The sequence below is a fragment of the Colias eurytheme genome, chromosome 32 (assembly GCF_061535395.1).
Source record: "Colias eurytheme isolate Ceu_HAF_F1 chromosome 32, ilColEury1 Martin Lab GWU primary, whole genome shotgun sequence".
NCBI lineage: Eukaryota > Metazoa > Arthropoda > Insecta > Lepidoptera > Pieridae > Colias > Colias eurytheme.
This window is the reverse complement of record NC_143011.1, coordinates 1,925,158-1,942,425: the sequence shown is the minus strand read 5'-3', so window position 1 is coordinate 1,942,425 and position 17,268 is coordinate 1,925,158. Positions and strand designations below refer to the sequence as shown.

General features: G+C 35.2%; 1 long non-coding RNA gene and 1 pseudogene across 1 annotated transcript in view; one reads left to right on the top strand and one right to left on the bottom strand.

The window, feature by feature from the left end:
- LOC149895128 (uncharacterized) overlaps positions 1-17,268 on the top strand; it is a 290,513-nt gene that overhangs the window by 237,969 nt on the left and 35,276 nt on the right. The gene's annotated exons all lie outside the window — the stretch shown is intronic.
- LOC149895130 (uncharacterized) lies at positions 2,736-5,445 on the bottom strand (annotated as a pseudogene).

The following is a 17,268-nucleotide window of genomic DNA, read 5'->3' as shown; positions in this document are numbered from 1 at the left end:
TAATTAACTAAATTAATTGTCGACTGTATGGTGAGTATCTAGTTCTTATTATTATTTTTTTGTTTCCACCTCACCTACAACGCCACATAGTATATACAATAAAAATGAATAGCCAAATATGTTGCTAAGTGTAAAACTCAAACCTCGGCGCGCGGCGTATCGGCGCGACCAATTCGGATAATATTCATGTTCCAATTCGTTTAACGAACCGATAAAAGGCGAAAGAGCATTACAACGTCTGCCAGGTGGGTAGTTTGAAATAATGAATATTGAGACTACTCTGTATGTCTCTCATTCCATTTATTTTTGTTTTCGAATATTCATTGTTTTATTACCTTACCCTGTTTATGATTATTATATTATCACTTAACCTGTCTAACTTTATAGTTGTCGGTTAAATGTGCAATACCTATCGCAGATATTTTAGGTATTGTTATCATTATGATTATTCTTTCGTTGTTTAACAAAATCTGCTATGAAATTATGAAAATATTAAGTCACTTTTAGATAAGAATAATAAAAGCTACTGTAAATATTTTAGTATTTACTGTATGCTCTTAAAAATTGTATTATTCCATTTTTTATTTGGATATCAATACTAACCGTAAGTATTTTCGAAGATACAATCTATCTTACGAACAATACTTCACTGTGAAATGGTGACGAACTATCACTTTTTTTTTTAAGATCGCGTATTTAAGTGCATGAATTCGCAATATGGGCATCACCCAAAATATAAACATTTTATACGAGCATCACCCGTATCACATCACTACAGGCATCACCTGTATTGTAATTATATTACGACTACCAGGCATCATTTGGTATAAAATTACAAAGTACACACGGGCGTCACCCGATTTTTGTTTTTGCACTACCAGGCATCATCATCTGGTATAACATTACAAAATACACACGGGCGTCACCCGATTTTTGTTTTTGTACCACCAGGCATCATCTGGTATAACATTATAAAATACACACGGGCGTCACCCGATTTTTGTTTTTGTACCACCAGGCATCATCTGGTATAACATTACAAAATACACACGGGCGTCACCCGATTTTTGTTTTTGTACCACCAGGCATCATCTGGTATAACATTATAAAATACACACGGGCGTCACCCGATTTTTGTTTTTGTACCACCAGGCATCATCTGGTATAACATTATAAAATACACACGGGCGTCACCCGATTTTTCTTGACCACCAGGCATTATCTGGTAACACAATACAAAGTACACACAGGCATCACCCGTTTTTTTTTTCCTGTACTACCAGGCATCATCTGGTAACACATTTCAAATTACGTACACGGGCGTTACCCTTTTTAAAGTGAAACTTTTATTACATCGTCTCAAACTTTTTGGTCTGTGTAGCGCATGTCGCGTGACGGTCGGCTGCCGAGTAGGTATAAAGCAGTGTTCGGAACCGTTCGAACAGTTTCACTTTTACCGTGGTTTCATAAAACCACACAACATTTTTTTTTTGTCAGGCTTCATCTTGTAACATTATAGCTTAACAACAACAACTTTAAAAATCCCTTGTCGTGGTCCACATCACCATCGAAACACATACATCAACTTACATGACCTTCCATAATGTTACTATATTAGCCTGTCCAGGAAACTTACGTTCCTTGCATGATAACCATTAATTACTTCTTTATGCAATAATGAATAATCTTAAATAATACTCTTGCAACTTCACATCGAGTAATTAAATAAGATATAAGTGGGTATTTGGTATAATTATATTTTTGTAACCAGACAAATCTATTCTGAGCTGATCGGGAATCGAACCTTCTTAGCTCATTTAATCATGTTTAACCAATCCTTTAAGCAGGTTTTTACATATCAGTATCAATAAATTTATATGTAAACAAATGTCCCAAAATAATAATCTACAGCCTCGACTAAACAAAATATCACATTTAGTCTCGCATAACGCAGTTACAGTCCTATGCATGACTACGTGAGTACATATACTGGACGACGCTAGCTGTATACCCGTACACTGTACAGTGTATTTATCAAACAGGCACCATACGCTCGAGCAATAAAGACAGCCCGCGTATGCATTGGTATCAGTGTAGTTATGTATACGAGAAACAATTTACAACACCTACTTTATCCTTCTGGCTACAATTATTTAAGAGGTTTTGCTAAATCTTTATGTAAACGAAACCTTCGTTTTCTACGGCGCGGAGGCCGGAGGCCTCTCGAAAGGCACGCACATGTTATTTATCTACTTTGTGCGGATATTTTTTTATGTAAGCGGCACAAAATATCATAATGAAAATAGGTATGTGTGTATATTATTATTAACTTTAATATTCCCTTCGATGTAACTCGACTGTGGATATAATTAGTTCAATAGTTATCACAGCACACCTATTTCCTCCCATTTTTTTTTTTGTAATTTTTTTTTATTATCAAAAAATTACTTACATTTATTCCCGATTTACCTCGTCGCCAAAAATGTAGTGTATGTCCTTCCCTATTATCGGCTCTTAGACGCACACGACCTCTCACTCCGACCGCCTGCAGCCAACTGAGCTGTGTGAGCGGTGTCACCGTTGCACGTGCGCAAGAGATGACATAATACTTCCCTCTCTTTCACTCACATACACTACAATAACTTTATTAACACTAATACCATTTAAATTTAAAACCAAGAACACGAAATACAAAATACAAAATTATAAAATAATTTTACACTAATTCCACAATAATTTCTTTAAACATTACAGTAAAAAAATCTTATACAAAGGAAAATAACTAGGCAGTTGACTTCACAAACGGGCAGAGTTGTAGTATGTCAATTGACTCGCGACGAATGGTGCCGCGAATGAGCGCGCCAGCGCTTTTATCTGCAATCCGCCACCACTTGTCATCCCCTCTATTGGCGCTGTTTTAGTTTTTGTCTAACACGGCCTCTCCTGACTGGAGGACGTCCTCGTTCTCCTTTGTTTTATGCGGAGAAGTACAGGCTCCTCTCGAAGTGCCTGATGCAGGTTCAACAACAACGACTGGGTCATTTGTGGACTCCTCATCTTCAATACTGGCAGCATCTGGGAAGGATTAATGATAAGGTATTAGCAACTAATAAACATTACACTCCCCTTATAACAGGTAAGCGCAATACACAGAGAGGAAGCACTACGTTCGCTATCTCTGACACCAATGACAGTATAACATGGGCACAACGTTCGCGTATTATACTTTACGCATATAAAATAAAACGACCATATGACATAGGCACGACGTTAGCATATCATGAGTCCAAAACAAATGACGTATAACATAGGCACGACGTTAGCATATTATACGTTACGCATATAAAATAAAACGACCACATGACATAGGCACGACGTTAGCATATCATGAGTCCAAGACAAATGTATAACATAGGCACGACGTTAGCATATTATACATTACGCATATAAAATAAAACGACCACATGACATAGGCACGACGTTAGCTTATCATGAGTCCAAGACAATTGTATAGCATAGGCACGACGTTAGCATACTATACGTTACACATAGAAAATAAAACAACCACATGACATAGGCACGACGTTAGCTTATCATGAGTCCAAGGCAATTGTATAGCATAGGCACGACGTTAGCATACTATACGTTACACATAGAAAATAAAACAACCACATGACATAGGCACGACGTTAGCTTATCATGAGTCCAAGACAATTGTATAGCATAGGCACGACGTTAGCATACTATACGTTACACATAGAAAATAAAACAACCACATGACATAGGCACGACGTTAGCTTATCATGGGAAAACTATAATTTGTGACATAGGCACGTCGTTCGCTTATCACAAATTAGGGATCAGCTCACCCTCAAAAAACGCAGCACATGTCTCAGGAGTCCACTCCCCACGCCACGGCACCATGAATTCTGTCGCAGCTTGCGTCGATTTGCCATAAGAGCCCTCCAGTAACTGCAGCTCGTATCGACCGTGGGGAAGCGTTTTGACCACGCGATATGGGCCGCGCATACCCGAGTCGAGTTTGCCAGTTGTTTGAGCCTGTTTTATAACAAAAAGCAAAGAATTAATTTCAAATAACCGTGATGCCTTTCGGCTAGCATTCACAGTTTTGTCTTGCCAACGTTGGTTATATTTTTTTTAAACGCTCAGAAACACGTTGTCTACGCATTTCTCGTAATGCGTCGCGATTGGGACGAGAGCCTTCTAGTGCGATGTCACCAATGAGGTAACGTAAAACAGGTCACGCAGCTTTAATACCCACCAATAGATTCAGAGGTGAAAAGCTTGTAGTTTTCTGTTTTGTAATGTTCAGAACCAGCTGTAGTCGCCATATGACATCAGACCAATCATTTTGTCGGTGATTGCATTCTATACGAACCATGTTGAGTAAGGTTCGACAATAACGTTCAACCTGCCCGTTTGAATTATGCATCTCTGGTGTTATGAGATGCATGTCAATGCCCAAGTCAGTAAAAAGTTTTGTTATTTCTGAACTCTGAAACATTCGACCCCGATCTGCCACAAATAATTTTAGAGGTCCCAAACAAAGAGATAACATTATAAAAAAATATTTTTAATTCAGTGGAATCTTGACCAAACATAGGATACAAATTACAAAAGACAGTATTTGGAAAAATGTGCGTTTTTATGTGCTATACATATCAAACAATGGTCAATGTATTTTTTTTTACAAATAATAACACCAACCAGATAGTGTCTATAATTTTGCAAGGCCTTTACAACGGCTAAAGTTTCAAGTTTCCAGCTCATAGGAATGATACCTTGGCTCAGCACCTTGAGTTTGTTTACTGAAGTAACTCACCACCCGCTTATGCCCCTTTTCATGAACCTGAAGAAGCACTGCACCATATCCTATACAGCTGGCATCTATATGAACTTCAATAGGTAAAGCCGGATCATACATAGCTAACACAGGTTCACTGGTAAGATGAGAAATAATTACTTGGCGTGCTTCTTCTTGTTCACTACTCCAAATAAAAGGTACCCCTTTTTTCGTCAACTTTGTAATAGGCACAGCCTTTATAGCAAAGCCAGCTATGTAACGTCGAAAACAACTTGAACTGTCTGGTTTGTTTAACGGTCTTTGGAATCGGTGCTTCGACCAAAGCTTTAATCTTTTGACCACTCGGTCGTACCTGACCCTGACTAATCGTACGTCCCAAATATTCGATTTAAGTAGATAGAAAAGAGCATTTCTTTAAATTTATGGAAAACTCCGCGCTTGTAAGAGTTTTAAGAACTCTACGTAAAATCGACAAACCCTCCTCAACCGTACCGCTCATAATGAGGACATCATCGACGTAAACTAGGGCTTCACGATTTAATATATCGGTGCCAATGATGATTGGTGTATTCATCAATTTTGAACTAACTACGTGTAAATCTACTTCTAAAGTAATTTCATCATCATCATCATCATCATAATACCCGGCCGTTCTGAAAATGAATGCCCTAGAAGCACTGGATAGTTAATGAGGTTATCATTAATAACTAATATTTCTATATCTTTTTCAGTAATTCCTTGTACCTCAATATTAACTAACGACTTACCGATAGGCTGGTACGGTATATTGCCTAGGCCTTTTAGTAAGGGTAAATCATTTGTGGTCCAATCGAACCCTAGATTTAGGGCGTCCGTCAACCGAATTAGAGTACATTCGCTCCCTAAATCTAAATGACATTGGACATTTACCCCGTTAATACGTATAGGAAAAGTGTAAATACTCGCCGATTGTTGACTAGAGATTTTCAACACGGTTTTTTCCTTATCTAGCTTTTGAGCGGGTTCCATTTTAGAACACGCATTAGACAAATGACCTAATAAATTACAACGACTACACTTTAATAACGGTTTATTGCATTTATAGCTGGGGTGACCTACTTCGTTACAATTGAAACAAGTTATCCGACCCGGTTCGAATCTATTCGGCTTATTCAAGACCCTATTTGAATTATTTGGTACCGGCCGTTTATCCCTATCTCGAATTGATCTTTCGGTATCCCTAGAAACGCCTGATTTAACAGTTTTAAAAAATTTGAGTAACTGTTCAGGTTCAGAAAATTGTGCCGCTTGAGCTCCTAGTCTAATACCCCTATCTTCAATTCCATAAATTAGACAATCAACTGCATTTTTGCCATATATGTTGCAACGGTTTAGTAAGTTAATTTTAGTGTAATAATATAATTCGGGAGATTCACTAAACCGTAGTTTTTTATTCAACACTAGCTGTGCCCGCGACTTCGTCCGCGTGGAATAGTGACTGCATAGTAGTTACTACTTAACACACAATTATTGAGTAAACACGTCTTGAAACACGTACTATCATATACAACTAAATTATAAGTACTTACACTTTATTATAAAGTTAAGAAATAAAATAAATAATAACACAAAAGAACTGTTATAAACTGAGCTATAAAACTTAGGTACAGAAGAGTTCAAAATTTCCAGGATGTGGTTATTCTCCCGCTCCCATATTCCTTCTACTTTTGTACACCCCTAGTAAATGGCAGAACCGATTTTGATCTAAACCATGTCTAATCATACCTATATATTATGTACATGTCATATCCTTTCGTTTGGTACTCCATTTGGATTATTTATCCCCACTATCACCCCTAAGGTGCCCTATATGTAATAAACAGATTAACCAATTTTGATAAAACCTGACTAATTGTAATTCACACGTCATTTGATATGCCGCTTGATTATATTATTTGACCACATTCGATTATTCATTCCCACTTTTACCGCTATAAATCAATAAATGGATGAACCGATTTTGATTAAATATGCCTCATCATACTTCTCACGTCAGGTCATGCCCTTTCATTTGATATGCCACTTGGATATATTATTTGACAACTTTTGTTCCCACTTTTATACCTATATCCAATAAATGGATGAACCAATTTTGATAAAATATGTCTTATTGTACTTTACACGTCATGTCTTTCATTAGATAAGTCACTTGAGTATATTTGATAAAATTTATTTATTTATTCCCACTTTTACCCCTATATCAAATAAATGGATGAACCGATTTTGATAACATTGGACTACTTAATTGTTTCTGACAGGTTGTCTTTTTTCAGTTGATATATCACTTGGGTATAACAGACAGCATTCGTTTTTCTCATTCCCACTTTTGCCCTACATATATTTATTGGATGAACCGATTTTGATTAAATATGCCTCATTATACTTCTCACGTCAGGTCATGCCCTTTCATTTGATATGCCACTTGGGTATATTCGACAACTTTTATTCCCACTTTTATACCTATATCCAATAAATGGATGAACCAATTTTGATAAAATATTATGTCTTATTGTACTTTACACGTCATGTCTTTCATTAAATACGTCACTTGAGTATATTTGATAAAATTTATTTATTTATTCCCACTTTAACCCCTATATCAAATAAATTGATGAACCAATTTTGATATAATTTGACTTGTTGTTTCTGACAGGTCGTCTTTTTTCATTTGATATATCACTTGGGTATAACAGACAACATTCGTTTTTTTCATTCCCACTTTTACCCCTCTATAATATAATAAATGGATGAAACGATTTTGATTAAATACCTATGCCTCATTATACTTCTCACGTAAGGTCATGCCCTTTCATTTGATATGCCACTTAGGTATATTTGACAACTTTTATTGCCACTTTTATCAAATAAATGGATGAACCAATTTTGATAAAATATGTCTTATTGTACTTTACACGTCATATCTTTCATTAGATACGTCACTTGAGTATATTTGATAAGATTCATTTATTTATTCCCACTTTTACCCCTATATCAAATAAATGGATGAACCGATTTTGATAAAATTTGACTAATTGTTTCTGACATGTCGTCTATTTTCATTTGATATATCACTTGGGTATAACCTACATTAACAACTAACATTCGTTTTTTTCATTCCCACTTACCCCTATAATATAATATAATAAACAACTAATGTAACAAAAAAACGCATCTAATTCGTATTACCCGTTAGCGAGCTACGGTGGCACAGACAGACACGCAATACACACATAGCGGTCATAACACCCCTCTTTTTGCGTCGGGGGTTAAAACCTACGACATAATTTCAAAGACCTTTTATATAGAAAATTTACCTAGAAGTAACCATAATGCTATTTGTACAGGTTTTAGACTTATGAGCAAAAATCTAAATAAAGGTCCTTTGACCCCCCTACTACCCCCTCAGCATAACCACCCCCCCCCCACGCTTGGGGACTTTCGATATGATCATCTGGACATGTCAAGGAATAACTTTAGCGTAATATAATTTACGTAATAAAGTAATTCATGTATAGAATGCCTTAGCAAATGTTCGCTGTGATTACTTAAATGGTCATAACTTTTTTATTTATGAACCGATTGACATGAAATAAACACTAAATGTTAAATGAGGCTTACCACAATATATTAGTGGAAATATCCTGTGGATCCTGACTGTCTCACTGACGAAGATTCGGGTGAAGAAGATAATGTAACTTTGAATAATTTGCCACGAAACATTCTGCTTCAACCGGCTGAAGTAATGATTCAAGGGCAGGTTATGGTGAGTGATACAGAAGAAGAACCTTCTGATTCTACAGGTCGAACTAAACGTAGGCGTACCTACGCATGGAGAAAACGGGACTTGGAAAAAAATCCCGTGAATTGGCCAGATGTTCAAGGCGCTTGCCAAGATAAGCGCCCAATTGAGTGGTTTGAAAACTTCTTAGATGAAGATGTTATTTCGTTGTTGGTGTCAGAGAGCAAAGAACGATAATTGAATCATCTAAAAAAACCCAACAAAAAATGTTAAACTTATATTTTCTTCTTATAATTGGGTAAGTTTTTAAAAAATAACTCGTTTTTAATCTTTTTTCAAAAAAATTATCTAACTACAATAATCAAGACAATAATACTATAGTCTATAATAGTCGCATAAAAAAAAAGGGGTTTTGTTACCCATGTATAATGAAAGTCGTAGATTGTAAAATAAACCTTTAATCGATCTTTCAATAATACAGTAAGTACTATGTTGTTAATGCTATACAATGTTTCACCAGTCACCACAATGAGTCTAGTCTGTACAGGTTAGCAGGAGACAATCATTGAGTATTGTCCTAGTGAATCATTTTCACTATCGTCGAATCAATTTAAAATTCGATCAAGTGCGTTCCGTTTCGGAACGCCACAGATAATAAAATGCCTGGCAGAGATGGCTTAGAGCCATAAGGCCGCCTTTTGTACATTTAAATCCATTAAGATATTATAAAATAAGATTAAACCTAATGTACAATAAAGAATAAATAAATAAATAAATAAATAAAATATAGATAATAAAAGTGGCAACGCCACAATGTCATGGTGGTATACATTGAGGATACAAGCACTATAAAGAGATAAGAGAAGCCCGAAAACCATATTCCTGTATGTTCAGTTAATACAGGAAAAGTTATAGGTGGTCAGTGGCGATATTTTACGGCATGATATAGAATTTTAACAATTTCTATATCATATAATATCAAAATAATGTAGATAAATGCTAATGCTTCCTTCTAGGGAAGCGCGCTCCATCATAGGCCACATCTCAGCTTACCATTAGGCGAGATCGTGGTCAAGCGCTTCCCTATCACACAATAAAAAATAAAAAAAATAAATAAATAAAATACAATGAGCCGCAAAGATTTTATGAAAAAATTAAGCACAGATTTGAAGGTGCCTTGGATGCAAATACGACTTGTGGCACGCACTTTGAAGAGACTCTACGTGACAATAGCCCAATTTTTTCAAAATATGTGGTACCAGAGTATCCATAAAATGTTTACGAAAATGCAGGACCAAAGAAGTATCGATATTGCGGATTTTTTTCCCATAAAAAAGGCAAATTACCAAAGCACAGTGGCTAAAACGCTCATAAATTGTCAAGACTGGTTATAAATACTTTTTTTTTATGCGACTATTATAGACTATAGTATTATTGTCTTGATTATTGTAGTTAGATAATTTTTTTGAAAAAAGATTAAAAACGAGTTATTTTTTAAAAACTTACCCAATTATAAGAAGAAAATATAAGTTTAACATTTTTTGTTGGCTTTTTTTAGATGATTCAATTATCGTTCTGTATTTATATAAACAAAGAGTATAATATCATTAAATGCACTTTATGTGTTAACTGTATTTTTAATATCTATTGCAAAAAATAGTTAATTTCCATAGAAATATATTAGTATCCCAAGTTAACTGATAAATACCTTTTTTTAAAAATATAAAGATTTGTTGTTGCAGATTTATTGAAAAAAACGATTTAAAAATAATAAGGAATAGTGTGTGTTGTTTCCGTGCAGTATTCAATTAATAGACCAATAGCAACACGGCATTAATGCCAAACTGTCTCATGTCGTCACTTGAACCAATGACACTAAAAGAGTTGTTCCTTTATGCTCATGAAACTGTATATAATATTATGTAGTATTTAATAAACTATAATATTATGCTTTTAAAAATATACGTGTTTGTGAAAAAGTAAATTCTAGCCTATGTTCAAATAAAAATAGTAGGTAGCGTTTATTTCCCTCTGAGTAAGTAGTGTGTATTGTGTATCAAAAGTTAATTTTGTTAATTTTATTTAAAGTTAATTGTTAAAAGTTAATTGTGTTAATTTTATTTATTACGGATTCAACATCAAACAACTCTACGGTAAGTATCAAGGTGCGTATTAACTATAGAGCTATTATTTATTACCTTACCTAATACCTATAGGTATGTTATAGCTAATTGCTGCTGGGCGCTGGCTGCGATTTCGTCCATGTATCTACTGAAAGGTTTCATAACATAATATGAGCACAGGGGAATAAAATAAAAATACCAGTATGTACATCCAAAAATATTTATTTCAATTATTACAAATTATCCTTAATCTAATTTTGAAAATCTAACACTGAATTAGATTCCTTACAATAATATTATTCAAATTAATAACAAAATAACGTATTTTACGGCTAAATTAATATTGAACTAATTATCTAGTTAAAACACGAAAGCGCATTACCTTGTTATACCAAAAATTTTATATGATACAATATTTTCAACTGATATCGAAATGTACGAAAATAGTAATAATGTAATTGAACTGAGAACATAATGTATCTACTGAAAGGTTTCATGACATAATATGAGCACAGGGGAATAAAATAAAAATACCAGTATGTACATCCAAAAATATTTATTTCAATTATTACAAATTATCCTTAATCTAATTTTGAAAATCTAACACTGAATTAGATTCCTTACAATAATATTATTCAAATTAATAACAAAATAACGTATTTTACGGCTAAATTAATATTGAACTAATTATGTAGTTAAAACACGAAAGCGCATTACCTTGTTATACCAAAAATTTTATATGATACAATATTTTCAACTGATATCGAAATGTACGAAAATAGTAATAATGTAATTGAACTGAGAACATAATATTTTAATATTCAGACAAAGCTGTATTGTTTCGATATACGTAGTTTTTATTGTAAACTGCACATAATATTTTCATAGAAAAATACTGTAAAACAACAGATGATGAAATTTTCAAATAATTTGGAAAATCCAAAAGTGCACGCCTCATAATTTTTTTTTAATAAATATTTATTAATTATTATTTTTGTTTATTTAATAACAATTAAACCACATCGAATCAGACCCTGAAAAATGAAAGGGTTCTATTCCTGAGCATACTCAAGCGTAAGAGAAAAAAAAAGACTCGATTAGTAAAGTATTTCGGTCGCTATCGTGTTAACAAGAAAAAGGATCCGCACATACAGACACACGGACGTCCAAGACAGAACTTTTTTAAACTGTTTTTTAACTAGTTTAAATAACAAAAATGAACCGCTTGACAAATAGCAATTAATTGCTACACAAAGACAGCCTTATTGCTATTCGATTAAAAACGAAAAGTAATGCCTTAACTAGTGCATTTGAGGTTTAAAAAAAAACTTTTCGTAGGTTTTATTTAAGGTGATATTTGAGGTAATTTCTTAAAATAAAGTTGTGAACAATTCACAGTATACAGTTTTACGATATGAAGTTTTATGAAATGTTGCAGATTTAGTTTTATCGAATAAAAGGTAAATCGAGGCATTTAGTTTTGAATTTTTACAGAGAATTTATTGGGTCCTTATTTAGGCAGTTCATAATACAATGTCACAGATAATTAGCGTGTGTTCAAATAAACATCTAGCGTAAGATAAATCTTTGGAATCTACATTTGGTTTTAGTACATTAGATTGCTTTAAAATTAAGAACTATCCCATCAACGTTAGGGTACGTTAAATGTTAAGATATTAAGACTTTAAAAAAAAAAAACTGGAAATAATCTTAAGGTTAATAGCGCCTTTACAGTTTACATACTGTCGTCAGATAATGTCTGTTTAATTGAATAGAGAAAAGAAAAACCCATCCAGGTTTTCTGAAAGTTTTTGAAGTGAAACTTCTTTATCGGGGTTGGACAAAAATTTAGTGTAACATTTTTGCGTTACGCCGTAAGCGTGACATTTTTGCGTTACGCCGTACGCGTGACATTTTTGCGTTACGCCATACTCGTGACATTTTTAAGGTCATAAAGAAGTTTCACTTCTTACGTGTGTACTCTAGTACACGCATACATTTTTTTTCTTATCCCTATCACGCGTGATTTGATATATTTCTGTAAAGTTGCATATTGTAAATTATTTTTTGAAAAAATAAGGTCAAAAAGAAGTTTCATTTCTTACGTGTGTACACGTACGCGTAGCACACGCACACATTTTTTTTGGTTTTTAGCTTCAAATAAGTCCTAAACGTGGAGTATTCGATAGTACCTAATCGATTTACATTGTGTGCATTTAATGTAATTTCTTGATAATAGTTTTTGTGACTAGCTGCAGTTTGACATCAACTGAATACATCAATTAGGTAGTTGTACAGTAGTTGTTGAGCAGTTCATTCTTATTACGTTGAAACTAAAATTTAGCTCAGCCCTATTGCCGTTCGATATTAGATTCACAGATGAGTTTAAGCCTACACTTAATAATTGTTTTAAGTTGAGTTTTCAAATTTGCCGATAAAAAAAAAATTTGAAGGGTTTCTCGCGATTTTTTTGTAGGCAGATATGTTATCACATGATTACTTTAAATTCAAGTTGGTAAATATTCAGTTGAGAATAAGCTTTCACCACTTTGAGTGTTTTCTGCGGTTCAGTTACGAATTATTCGTTTTAAACTTTTTAAGATGTTATTTTTGTGCTGTTGTCACATTTGTTTGTCAATGATCATAACAACAAAATAAAACTGCTGTTAAAATTTGAGCAAGCTGCACAGGCTATCACTATGATAGACTTGGGAGGTATAATTCAGTAGAGTTGTAGTGGAGTATAGTTGTAGCATACTGATGGTTGTGTTGTCTCGTACGTTGTGAAGTAAATGTGTGTTGCGTGAAATAATATTGTGATGGTAATGTAGTTCGTCGAAGGATTGTGGTGTTCTATCTGGCATGAAGTCCAGGATAGTAGATGTGTTCTGACCGGTCAGGAGGACTGGGGCAGTATGGTAACCCTGTAAGGTCAGTGTGGGCCGAGGCAGGATAGTAGCTATTTTGGTATCCCGAGATGAATTACCGTAGTAATGTAGTGTGAGAAATGGCGTACGAGGACGCATGATTGTCGGTATGGCTGTATAGGAGATAACTTGAGTTTATTAAAATGAAAAACGATTAAGAATATTGATTCTGTTGGATGAGTAATAGTTCAGTTCAGGTTTCACTTTTTTTTACTGTTGAGCTATTGAATCCTGTAAACACCAATAATCACTTTGAAAAGACAGATTTTGTTTATACTATGTTCGGGTAACTTCACCTTGTTAATATATTGAGGATGCCTGAGGGCCAAGTACCACTTGAAGTTGGTTAGTGTTTGAAATTTGAGTTTGAGTTGAGTGGTAGCGATGAATCTTAGTTCGTTTGGTCAGAGAGTGCCAGTAGTCATTTCGTAGCCGTAGTCCGTTGAAATCGGTGTCTGCTATTAGGAGCTATGGCTGCTTATAGTGAACCGTGGATACGCGGTATTACCGTAGTCCGTTTGAAACCGGCGTCTGCTATTAGGAGTACAGATAGCTGCTTATAGTAAACCGTGGATACGCGGTGCGCGGGTGACGCTGGCGGAGGTTGGGTCTTGTAGAGACCATTGGAATATGGGAGTCCGTGGGACTCGGCATTCGGAGGAATGCGTGTGGAACAAACATGAGGTTTGTTGTGGGGCTTAGTGAAAAGCCAGAGTTTGCATTCGGAGGAATGCGTGTGTGTTGTTGGGCTTATTTTTTACTTTTTGTCAAGGTGTACAAGTTTATAATATTATTCTAAAACGTTAGAAGTGAATTGTAAATCCTTTGAAATAAATGTATCTAAATCTAATTTACTTTTTGGTTCTTATTTGATTAACTTTTCATCTGGGATTGTTAATATATTATATAATACTAGCAATGCCCTGCGGTTTCACCCGCATAGATAGCGATATCGTTACAGTGAAAAGTATACTATAGGTCGGACTATAGGTTTAATTTTTAATCACATGAAAATCACCTTTACCCCGTCCCGCACTACGGCCTTTTTTTTTTGTTTTAGTGGGGAAATCTTTCATAGATACCCACGGCCTCCGGGGGAGGTGCCGTGGGTTATGTCGGATTCCTACCGACGAAAACCCCACTGTGTTCCGTCAAGACGCATATTGGTAGAATTCCTCCGTGACCCCCGCACTACGGCCTGCTCGAACAGTATACCTACTATTTTCTGTAGATTGACACTTTTAAAAATTCGTTATATCTTTTGAATGGAATATCCAATTCTTTTCATTTAAAAAGTATTTTGCTGGTATTGAAACAGTCTATAATAAAACATCATTTAATGGGATAAGGATTAATATATGTGTATGGATAACATGGTTTGATTACTGTCGGCACTTCTATTTACTTTGAAAACGTAAAAAAGTTGTTGTAGTAACATAACTACTGAAGATGGACATATGGTATCGCGGACTTTCTTGTAGATATTGATCCGTTCTATAATACCGTAGAACATTTTTTTGTTCTATCTTCAATAGATTCCGCAGCGCACGCGATGACAGAAGTTTTATTGAGGATTTTTTTACACCTTGGGTTACATTATTGCATTTTTGGTAAGGATCTCTAATTTTTTTGAAAATGCAATATAGCCTATGTTGCTCAGTAAAGATGCAGCTTTCTAATGGTGAAAGAATTTTTGAAATCGGTCCAGTAGTTTTTGCGTGAAAACCATACATACATACATACATACTTACATACATACTTACAAACTTTTCCTCTTTATAATATTAGTATAGATAAAAATTTGTGTGATTTATTGGTAGGTATACTATCTGCACACCTTACTCTTTCAAATAAAGAAATAAGTAATTACTTATGTATTCAAATTCACATTGGCGTCCATATATTCTGTGCCTCCAGTGAATAAGGGATTCTAATTCAACCAACTACTACTAGCTACTCCGTATGTCTTTTGGGTAGACGGAGGCAAATAGGATTTTTATTCCAACTTTATCATTTGATATTTTGAAAATGTACGTTCGTGTACGGTACATTTTCATACCGTCAGAGTCATTTTGCAGATTATAGTGGTGCAGCACTGAACACTGTCTATTAGGTGGCTGGTGCTGCTGACCGGGCCTTCAGTTCCGCTTTCCAGAATACCTTCACCCTTCTAGGTGCTACTACTACTGAAATAGCGGTACTCTATCGCGTCGTTCAGGTCTCTAACTGACAGGATTTCTCATATTATCGTAACAACCTCGCTCGTTCTAACGAGAACAAATTATCGCCAAGGAATTCTGCTGCAGGATAATGGCAAGAGAGATTTTAAGCTTAACTATGCATTATTATGTTCAGGAATATGGTGGATTTTGAATACTATCGTCGTCTGAAAGTATCTCCTTTCGATTAACTTCATTAAGGATGCAGATCTGATCCCATCTTTGTTCCGTAGGAATGCTACGACAGTCTAAACGTTACACTGTATAAAGAAAATTGCCCTAAATATAGTCGGTTGTTCCAACATCCGTAATATGGCTAGCCTGCCTTGCTAGCCCTTGATTGTAACTGCTACCAATGGAGGCATTGCTCTTGTGTTGTCCACAGTTGTGCGAGTGCAAAAATGAAGAACTGAGCTCGTGGGGAGCTATGTCGAATGAATCTGTGTTAAGATTATGACAGTATAGGACAGTTAGCTGTGGATGCGAAGACAGGACATTACTTTATTCATCCGTAAACACGCGAGGCAGCCACGGACAGCGATATAGCAAGAACTAAACTAGCAAAGTTTAGTTCGCTTACCAGACTTTGTCATGTTTTAAATGCAGTATATCCTCTGTATAGCATTGCATTTATGACTATTGATAAACTTAATTCACCCGTAAACACGAGAAGCAGGCACGGATAGCGATATAGCAAGAACTAAACCAGCAAAGTTTAGTTCGCTTACCAGACTTATATTTTAAAAGCCGTATAGTCTGTACATTTCATTTATTGCCCCCCCCCCCCCCCTAAAAGCAAAGAAATGAGAAGTCATTTGGCAGAGCTTTCTCGTAAAGGGTAGGGGTTCCAAGTTTAAAGCAGATACGAATCTAACGCATTCTCATTTCAGTCACCTGTCGCGCCCACTGCACTCACACCTTACGCTGGCTGCAGCGAGGCTCTCCGCGAAGCCTTCTTACGGAGAAACATCCCATCGGAAGCTGTCGAACTAATGTTGGCATCGCTTTCCAGTAACACTAAGAATCAATATAACGTAACTTATAAACTATGGTGGCAATTTTGTCTAGATAGAAATATTTCCAATTTTGAAAGTACAGTAGCGACAGTTATATCGTTTTTAACAAATGAGTTTAACAAAGGGGCTTCATATGGTACTTTAAACTCGCACAGGTCTGCCTTGTCTTTAATCTTAGGAAATAATATCGGGTCGGATGAATGCATAAAACGACTCCTAAAGGGAGCATTCAAATTGAAACCCAGTAATCCTAAATACAATTATTCTTGGGACCCACAATTAGTTTTGAACCATATCTCAAGCTGGTTTCCTAATATAAACATTAATTTGGAGCAGTTGACTAAAAAATTAGTAATTTTACTTGCGCTGTGTACAGCACA